The 10,834-nt window shown below is 39.4% G+C and overlaps 1 pseudogene; it reads left to right on the top strand.

Annotated features, from left to right (window-relative positions):
- Positions 1 to 3,468: 3,468 nt before the first annotated feature.
- The window catches only part of LOC101586202, a 37,989-nt pseudogene continuing 30,623 nt past the window's right edge, over positions 3,469 to 10,834 (top strand).

The following is a 10,834-nucleotide window of genomic DNA, read 5'->3' as shown; positions in this document are numbered from 1 at the left end:
AAAGGTGCCTTGTGAAAGCCTAGATCGCAGATCTGATTTGTCACTCGCCAGGCAGGAAGGCTGCCCTCCACTTCCATCCAGGCTTTTGAGATAACCATCTTCCTTAGAACATTTTGGTGTACTCCTGGAAAAACTTTCTACAAAGAAAAGGGGAAGAAAGTCCCCCAGGATATTACTCAGTAGAAAGCTCTTTGTGAAAGTGTCTGTAACAGCCTGTTGTGTGTTTTAATGAGTTGAAATGTGTGCTTCTATTGGCTGAGATTTTAAAAAGAGCCTTTCTGCCTGCTCCCTCTGGCTTCTACTAGTTCCTGTTTGATTCTGCATATTCATAAAATGCTCGGCAGGACACATCACAGTTCAAACAAGCTTTCAGCTTTGACGACTTCAATAAGCCTATTCCTCTCTACTCGGCAGTTAATTCACCAAACTCATAAGATACTCCTACTGGGCATTTTAAGCTCCAAGTTGGCAGAGAAAGGTGTGGATTTCAAAGGCTGGTGATGGCCTTAGTAGGGGAGGAAGGAAAGGGTTTTCTAGATTGGCGCTGCACATTTCTGATTAGTATGGGGACTATAAACTTTCCCCCACCCCAGTTTGCAAAATAGTTTATGTAATACTTTCTTTCTTATTTTTATTCCCTCTGGGGAACTTATTTTGCAAGAAAGCACCTGTAATATGCAAAATAAAAAAGGAGAATGAAGAAAAACACCTGCCCATCATTCTGTTAAGTCAAGGCTTTCTTCTTAGCTCTTAACACCATCCACTTCTCTCTACATATTATCACCACTGTATAAATTTAAGGCCACTTAATGTTGCAATTGGTTCCCTGAGTTGCCCTCTTTGCTAGTGTCCCTGCCTCCACTGTGGTCCAGTGTCCTCTAACCACATGACCACAGCAACACCTCCAGAACACAGCTCTGATGCCTGTTCCCTCACTTATTTCATAAATCATACTTAGTAAATAATGTTTAGTGAATTTAATAAATAATGTGTGCCAGGCAAGGAGAAAATGGTAAGCAAAGAAGACAGAGACCATGGCCTAATGAAGCTTATAAATTTGGAAGAAGAGGTCAGGCTGCACAAAGAAGAGTACAAATAGTGTGAAATTACTCTGGTAGCACTGTGAGGGATTCAGGAGCCCTGCAAGCATGGAACAGAAGGGGTGGAAAGCTTTCATCTCTGATGAAGTGATGGTTGGGAGAGATTTGAAAAATCTGGGGATATCTAGATGCAGGATGCATTTGGGACAGGAGACAAGAGAACATTTTTTTAACAAAGAGGACAAGTTAGATCAAAAGCCCTACACTGGGAGGAAAGATTGAATAGCCAAACCTACATGTCCTGCTCTATTTACTCTAAAAGAAAAGACAAGGGACCTTACACTGACCTTAAGGTCCTGCAAAATCCAGCCCTTGACTACTTTATGTCCTTCCAATCCTATTCTACCATCATACTTTCACTTTCCAGCTAACAAACCATATGCCAAACCCATCTCTAAGGTCTCTTACAGAGTGAACCTTCTTTGTGGAGCATTCAACAAGGCTATCACCTAAGGAAATTGTACTAACACACACACACACACACACACACACACACACACACACAACCATGTCATTATTACCACCATCCTAACAAGCAGATGCTGATGTTGCCCTCAGTTCACAAGAGGTAAATAAGTCTTGGTTTAAAGAACCAACAAAGAAAAATCACAAAGAACAGAGAGTAAAGCTGGAATTCAAGACTTCAAGGTCTGATACCAGAACATTATATTATGTTATACTCCTTCCCTCAAATGTAGCAGAACTCAGGAGAAGGAAATAGGTAAAGCTCTTAGGAAGGATATTATGGAGGCCTGATACAGTTCCTCTCCCATGTGAACAATTGCCATAGACTGCCCCATCAAGGTTCATAGAAAAGTTCACTGTGATTGATCAGCCATGTCTGCTATAAGGACAGGAAAGGACGGAAAACATGTAGGTGTTTCGTTTTGTTTTGTTTTTTTAATACCTAGACCAGATGAATGTAGAGTCTAGATCCCTCCCTCCAACCTAAATTTGGAAGCAGAAATATGGACCAGATTTCTTTCCCCATAAAATTTTCTTGGGCTTTCATTGACAGCCCAAGGGCTTTGTGCTTACAGTTCATGTTCCAAAATTCCTGGCTCCATAGCAGACAAAGTCGAAGGAGCAGCTGGAACCCAGATTACCTAACTCTTCCTGCCACATTTGTTTCTCCAAAACTTTTCCCTCTAGGATTTCCATGGTCCTCAATTCTAAAAGGGTTAAACCCATCTCTTCCTACCAAGCATTAAAACTATTAGCCAGATGGCTTCTTCCTCATTTTGAAAAACTACAACTTCAACTTCAACTTTCGCCCATGAAGAACTTGATCATCCCAGTCTCCATGACCAGCCTTCAACCAGATGGAGGCTTACCATTTCCAGAGAGCCTCAGAGATTTCCCAAATCTCCTACAGAAGTTTCATTTGTAATTATGGAATCCAGAGTTGTTTCCCCTGTCAGTCTACAATGATAATGCCCTCAGGGATAGCAGATTCCAGGGCAATACCCAACTCAACCAGTAGACTTTGGCAATTTTGACCACACCATCTGCCCCAAAAAAACCCCTCCCCAAAAAAAGAGCAGACAGAAGTAACTGTTCCCTTTCAACACATGTAACTCCCCAAGCTTGGAGTTTTCTGGATGAAACATAAATATACATGGTCCTTTCATCCTCCAGCTCCCTCTTTGGCTTTGGCACTCGTATCATGAAGCACATTTTTGATGGCAGGAAATGCATTCAGCTGTATCTTCCCTTTTAAAAGGCAGCCTTTAAAATCATCTCTCTGGGTCTAATTATCTTTTATGGGGAGACAAATATTAAACCATTCCTCTATTTTTGGGGGGTGGGTAATGGCTATCTTCCCTTCCTGTGATAATCTGGCCACAGCGCAGAGCACAGGAGAATGGGCACTTTGCAAGACCTGGGGGTATTTTCCATAATGGGCAATGAGAAGGCTGGGTCCCTCTCCCAGCTGTCTGGAAGTTTTAGCAATGATCGAAGTCAGATCAGTTGGTCTCACCTGATTCTCTCTTCTCTAGTCCTCCATCGTGAAGATGATTCTACATTAAACAGAAAAAACAAACATTACTTGTTCTGCTTTGTTTTCCAAAACAGTTGGCGTAGACATTCAGAGCACAGACCCTGGAGGCAGACTTGCTGGGTTTGAGTCCTGACTGCATCTCTCATTAACTGCATAAACTTGGATGAGATATGCAACCTCTCTGACCTCAGCTGACTCATTTGGTATCAATAATAGTACCTCCCTATGGGTCTATTGCAGGGTGGAAGGAGCTGATATTTGCTCTTAGAACAGGGCTGGCACAAAGTAAGTGGCAGACAACTGTTTGTTCAATAAAACAAACATTTTGTTTAAAATATTTACCCTGCTAGTTCTCCCACAGCTAACATGTCTCGCAGAGGTAGAAGCATCAGTGAGGACAGACACTTGAAGGACAGCTGTCATGGGCCCAGTGAGCTGGAAGATTTTCATCCATGTTGCTCCAAATGGGTAAGGTCTAAGGAAACTCAGCTTTTCTTTTTCTTTTGAATCTGTTTTTCATGTAATACTTTAAAAGGCTCTAATTAGATGTCATTTAAAAGAGAGTTGATTTGAGTTTTAAAATACAGTTTTAAGACTTTTTTTTTTAAACATCACAAGCTCTACCTTTCTGAGCTCACCTGCACACATAGCAGCCATCAGATGGATGGGGCTGGTGTGCTACAGTTCTCTGAGCTCTCTTACTTCCTGTTTTGACATTTGCTTCACCTGCCTGGCCCTGGTAGCTATCTATGCTGTAGCCTGAATATATATTTCTCCAAAGACCCAGGTCTTAAATGCATGGAGCTCAGCCCACAGCATGGTTGGTATATGGCAGCACCTTTACAAAGTATAGCCAATGGAGTGTAGGAATCCATCGGTCTCAGTATGATCAGTTCTACCCACTGAGAAATGGCAGCAGGAATGAGAAAAAGACAAGAAGACAAAAGGGCTAGGTGTGCTAGGTGGTGGCTGCACGAACTTGGATGAAAGATTAGCAAGAGAGCAAAGTCAGGTCTCCAATTTATCTATCATCATGCTGTTGTGCCCACTGCAGTTCTGAGTTTGAGTTTCTTAGTTTTTTAAAGGTCAGGATGTTAGAAATAGAAGTCAGTAAAAAAAAAAAAGTCACCCAAAATATATCTATTCATATTTCTGAAGTCTGGTCTGCCTGGCTGGTGAGATGAAACCAGAAGCAAAGCAAAATGGATGTTTATTTATACCTTTGCAAAGTTAGTAACACGTGACACAAGGTTGCCTAGTGAAGAATAGCCAACCTTAGCCAGACAGGATGTTTATCACAGGACTCGGGTAGCTTGTTTGCTTTAGGCACTGAGGCCTAGTCCCACCTGCACTCATTTGACAAATTTTCCAGCTTCCATAGATCCCAACAATGGAGGGGTTTCCAGTCACTGCAGAATGCCCCTAAGGAGATATTAAGACCCCCTCAACTCTTTCTTCTTCCTCTTGTTTGATTTCAGCCTTTTAGTAAGCAGCCTTACTCCACCATGCTCTCCCTGCCACAATATGATGCTTCACCACAAGACCCAAAACTGGGGCCAACCAATCATGAACCAAAATCTCTAAAACCATGAGCCAAAATAAACCTTTTAGCATTATAAGTTGATTTATCTCCAGTATTTGTTAGAACAATGGAAAGCTGATTAATAAACTTTATTTCATGGGCACAATTCTTTAGAAAGGAGACACACTTTGAAGTGTACAGTGACTTTGACAAGAATAGTTTGCTGGAGCTATCTTCAAGAAAGCCCCATGAGAGTGAGCACAACAGCACAATGGTAGATAAATTGGAGGACTAATTTTGTGCTCTTGCTAACCTCTTTTGGTTATTAGCCTTATGCTTATGTCAGTGATAACAGATATATCAATACAACTCATCAACAATTCCCATGAAATTTAGAATATTTTGCTGAGTTTACACACCTATAATATTCAAATAATGAAACTTAACCAAAAAAGGCAATACAGATGAATGTCCATTTTGTATCTGTGTATTCAAAGTGGCTAGGATAAATATATAGTTACATTCTCTTAATGAATAGAGGGATTTGTTCTAATGGTGTTTGTAAATAGAATATCAAGTCCACATCTTGTACAGCAATTAACCACTAGGAAGAAGGTATGCAATGTGTTAATTATTGAAAGTGTCCTACCAATTTGGTTTGAAACTGTCTCATTGCTATTTGTTTATCAATAAAATTATGGGAAAAAAAATAATAAAAAATAAATAAATAATTCCCATGAAAGTCTCCTACAAATACCCTATATGTCCACCTCTCCTTTTTTTCTTAAAATTGAGTGTAACTATTGTCTTTTTGGCAAAAAAAAATTATCAGCAGAAGTTGTAAGCACCAAAGCCAACCAGAAGTAATAAATTGTGTTGCACAGTTCTTTCTTCTTTCTATTGTTGTTGACACTGTTTGACATGGTGGGAACTTTATCATCCTGGGGCATAAGTCTTCTACAAAGGTGTGAAGTTCTTGTGGTGTGAATAAAAAGTAAATTTTGTTATTTCAAATCACTGGAAGAAAATGAAAGGAGAGAAAGAAGGAAGAAAAGAAAAAAGAGGGAGCATGGATGAGAGGAAAGAGTGGTGGAAGAAGGACTGGAAAGACCCATGTTGATGGATCTAGGAAGGCCAGTTTGTGTTTCTAGTTTGGTTCAATAAAGATTGGACTAGACATCAGCCCTAGAATAGACATATTTCTAGTGATTTTTTTCTACTGACTTCTACTTCTAACATCCTGACCTTTAGAAAACTAATTTGCTGAAAAATAAAGTTCATAGGGACTATATTCATGTCCTAATGCTGTCTAAACAAAATTCAATGTATAGGGCAGCTTAAGAGAAGACAAATGTATTCTTTCATATTTTTGCAGACTTGGAATCCAAAATAAAGGTGTCAACAGGTTTGGTGACTTCTTGGAGCTCAGAGAGAGAATCTCTTCCGCAATTCTCTTGTATCATCAGATGGATGTGACACTTTTTGCCATTCCCTGACTTGTAGAAGCATCATCCTGATCTCTGCATTATCACAAATCTGTCTTTTCTCTGTTTTTCTTGTAATGGTGGAAATAAATGGAATGGGCACCTCTAGTCAATTATAAAGTCAACTTGATTATGTTGACTCTATTTCCAAATAAAATCACACTCTGTTTCTAAGTGAACATGATTTTGTGAGGACACCATTCAACACATAAGAGGGGCTCATTCTGATGAAATACAACTTTTCTCCCATTACCATGTAGGAGCCATGTAGTCTTTCACAAATCTTTGCTGATCATTTACCATACATCAGGTCACACATTGGAGAAATAAAAATAAGAACACGTCTCAAAGGCTTCCTAGCCCCACAAGTGATAGATGTGTCTTGGACTGATTTTAAATTAAACTCACTATATTGCTATACTATATACTGATTTGGGAGGGACATTGAATAAGAATAAGTTAGCTACACTTAGGTTGTAGAAACACCTTTTATGGAGCAAAAAAAAATGAGCCTTGAAATATTTAGACATTCATGAAGGTAAAGAAGTAATTGATTTATCACCCAAAATAAAATAAGAATTGGCAAGGACCAGGAAGCATAATTTTCCTTTCTTATTAATGCCTATACAAAAATCCAGGGAGAATAAGTCACTCATATATATCTCTATGTGCTACTAACTCTCCTAATCAGCCATGGTCTTTGCATATTTTGGAACCAAGCATGAATTATTGTACTAAAATAAACAACTCTCAATAATAGATTCATCTGAAGACCTCTGAGATGCACAGAATGAGTTTCTGTTCTCACAGGAGGTACAATCTTCAAATCAGTTGAATAGGGAAAAGCTGTTCTAATTACCTAAAAGAATTACAATGTATTAGTATGAAGTTCGGTTTTTCTCTGAAAACTTAAGCCCTAAGAGTGTCCCACACAAGACACGAAAATATTCTTTGTTTCCTCTGAAATGGGAAAACTAGGGAGGTGTAAGCAGGCTGTCACCAAGAGAAGTAACTCAGAGTGTTCTCCTGCCTCCACAAAAGACTGTTCCACTCAGACAGGTGGCAATGTCAGTGTGGTCCCCAGATCTCTCTGGGGAACCACATGTTGAAAGTATTGTTGTGATGTGTTTTAAGACTTTCAACTTTGTGTCAGGAAGTTATAGTTTAACTTTGGATTCTATCAGTCAAAGCCTACTGATCAACTTTTCATAATATTAAAGACAGATTTTGCACTTAAACTCCCTGTTAGAATGTTAGTTTCCAGCCTTTGCAAACAGCAATCATAAACAGTTTTTAGCGGTAGAAGCATTATACTCATGCTGTAATCCTGTGAGGTATGCCGTCTTAGAGACACAGAGACTAAAGCATGGAGAGTATATTGGTATTATTTCAATTACACATGACTCTTGATTAGATAAGCAAAGAAAGGGGGAATATATTGGTTCACAATAGTGGGAAATATACTATAGTTGTCCACATGTGAAAGGCAGTGTTGTAGGAAGCAGGATTCAAGATTAGAGCTGAACTCATGCTTTCCCTGTTCTCTGTCTTTCCTTCTTCTCTGTCCTTCTCTCCATCATTATTTATCTCTGGTTGATCTTATTCTGTCTCACTATACAAGCCCTCTCATATGACACTAAAGCTTGGCATTGGTCACTCTTCTGTCATCACCTATAACTGCAGAGCCAAGTTTGTAACCATTGTATATAAAAATGGTGAAATCCAAGGAAAGATTTCTACTCAAGCCTGTTGCAGCATAGGGCAGACAAAAGCAATGATTGCCACAGGCTGTCACAGAGCAATTAATAGACAGCTAAGTAGTGTGCTTTACCATCTCCTTCTTCAATGGAAGACAGATCTTCTAATACATTAATTTCATTTGAATAAAGAAGGGAGAAAAAAATTCCATAATTATATTGAGAGACAAATACCAATGAGACAGTTTCAAATTAAATTGGTAGGACAGTTTCAGTAATTAACACGTTGCATACTCTCTTGCCAGTGGTTATTTGCTGTACAAGATGCAGACATGATATCCTCTTTACAAAAACTATTGCAACAAATCCCTCTATTCACTAAGAGAATGAAACTATATGTCTATCCTAACCATTTTGAATACACAGATACAAAATGGACATTCATCTGTGTACCCTTTTTTGTTTAGTTCCATCATTTGAATATTATAGATGTGTTAACTTAGCAAAATATTCTAAAAGAGTCCAGAAGTCCATAATAGTATTGGGTCTTCCACTTCACTGGCAATGTCAGAAATTGTTGACCTGAGTCCCACAGATCAACATAACAACATGGCATTATTTCTTATACTTTGTTTTTATATTTTTCTGCTGGATGTTTAAGACCAAGATGAAGCAAGACCTAAGCAACAGGAGGTGTAGCTTTTGGATCTGATAAGGTTAGTCAAATCCTTTCAGGATTTTTCCTGAGATACTGTACCTCAGATTGTAGATCCTTTGTCAATATCAGCCATGTGGATGAGTCATGGCCATTGCTTGGCCAATTTGCTCTCTGTGGAAGCCTGAGAAAATGTTTTCTCTCCATGTGACTCTCCTTAGGCATACTCTACATCATCGATCACTTTACTCTTTGGCCCCATAATCTCCTTGATCAGAAAATTTGGAAAACTACTGAGTTACATGACGTTACAGTACAAGTTCTCATATGTCCTGAGACTTAATTGACCTTGGAAGTCTAGGGACAAAATGTTGGCTTCCCTTGTGGCCCTCCTTTTTCTCTAATTCTGATTTACAAACTTAAGTTCTTAACCCTCCAGAAAAGAAGTTTATTGTTATTACCATACAACCTAGGCTGTTAAGCTTAACCTCACTCTGTCTGAATATCAAACATCTTAGGCATAATATGGAACAGGAATAGACAATGAAAAGAGAACAAGGAGAAGATCTAGGAAACATGACAGGGGCAAGCCATACAGTTAAATGTAGAAGATGGGTAAGATTCTGAGAATCTTCAGAAGATTTTGAATCTAGCAGTTAATTGGAATGATTCTCACCCTGACTAACTATATATAAAGACACCTGTAAACTAAGCAACTGCACTGAAGATGACAATTTATAATAATAGGTTTATGCCTGGAGTGCCTGTCATTCTGGTCTTATGAATACGGGCTGCTTGTCATGACATGCCAGTTGCTGTTGTGCTGTCTCTCCAGTAGATGATTGTTCAAAAAGAAGGGGGTGGTGAATGAAGATAGGAGGCAGGAAAAGGAATGTTGTGGGACTGTCCTGCTACAATGTTGTATATGGTGAGATTTCTGGATTTATGTGTAAACATAAGAATTATATAATTCCTTATACCTGTTTTTAAAATATATTTTAATTTTTTAAATGTTTTTTCATCATATTCTGCAGGGACTTAAAGTTCAACATATCAATACTTGATGAAGAAGGGAGAAAATTTGGTGAAGGCCTTAAAATTTAAAATGGATTTTGGTATAAAAGAGTTTCAAGATTATCCCCAGAAAATGGACAATGAAAGTGACATTTGTGGCGTTCCGGGAACCTTCAGTCCCAGTCCTAGCCCAGGTCCAGTGAGTGTGTGGGAGAGCTTCTGGCTACCCTGCACCTGCAGGACCTATTACTGGTCCCAGCCCAGGCGCAGCGTGGGTGAGACCCTCTTCCACCACTTGGGAGGCCCCACACCACTCCGCAGCACCTCCCCAACCCCGCCCACCAAGTAGGAATTTCTGCAGCATTCCAGGAACCCCCCAGACTCAGTCCTAGCCCAGACCGAGTGAGTGTGTGGGAGAGCTGCCTCTCCCCACTACTCCACCTTGTCCCCTACAGGTTCAGTTCAGGCCTGGCATACAGGCCTGGGGAGTAACCCTGCAGCTGCAATCTCTGCAGAAAGTGTAGAGGATAGAACCACCCAGCTAGTTCAAGAGGAGAAAATCTTGCTAGAGGGGCCAAAAGGTTCACCATCAAGGGCAACAGCTGCAAGGAGCTGAGCACAGCAGCCACACCCAAACCAGGCACAGATGGATAAATACAAACTTTGTAGAACTGCACCTGAACTTTAGTACATGCTAAGGTTATAACTACAATGAAGATCTACAAAAAAGGTCAGAAAAAAGTGCTACACAAAATGATATTAAGGAACAAAATACAACCTCAGAACCTAAGCCCACACATAACAAGCGCAGAGGACACTAACAGAACAAATTGGAAATCACACAGCTGAAAACAATGAATCAATAGCTTCTGAAAGAAAGCAACAGCTGCAGAAAGGTTTAGAGGAACTCAGATTGGAAATAAAAAAAGAAATTCCTGAATTAATAGCACCTGCAGTAAAGAATCAAATGCAGGAACATATAAAGGAAACCAAGTGGCCACCCAGAACAAGTGAAGAGGACAGTAGCTCTGCTCAAATGCATGAATTAATAGTGTCAATAGTAAATAAGCAACAGCAGAAATATATAGAGGAACTCAAAGCGCAATTCTTTTCTGAAATCAAGAAGAATTCTCAGAACTCATAGCATCTGAAGTAAAGAACCAACTTCAGAAGCATAGGGAGGAAACCCAGTCTGAAAAAAACACTACAGTAAAAGAATTTACAATGGCTTCTAAAGAAGACATTGAGAAAAAAATAAAGAAGATTAGAAAAGTGACAGATTCCTTGAATGAGCAATACAGGAAAGAAATAGATCGCATGAAGCAGAGTCAAAGAGATATAGAGGAAATTAAAATCTCAA

Source organism: Octodon degus, unplaced genomic scaffold (assembly GCF_000260255.1).
Source record: "Octodon degus isolate 3935 unplaced genomic scaffold, OctDeg1.0 scaffold00195, whole genome shotgun sequence".
In the NCBI taxonomy this organism is placed as follows: Eukaryota; Metazoa; Chordata; class Mammalia; order Rodentia; family Octodontidae; genus Octodon; species Octodon degus.
Note: the sequence above shows the minus strand (reverse complement) of the source record. Positions and strands in the feature narration are given on the sequence as shown.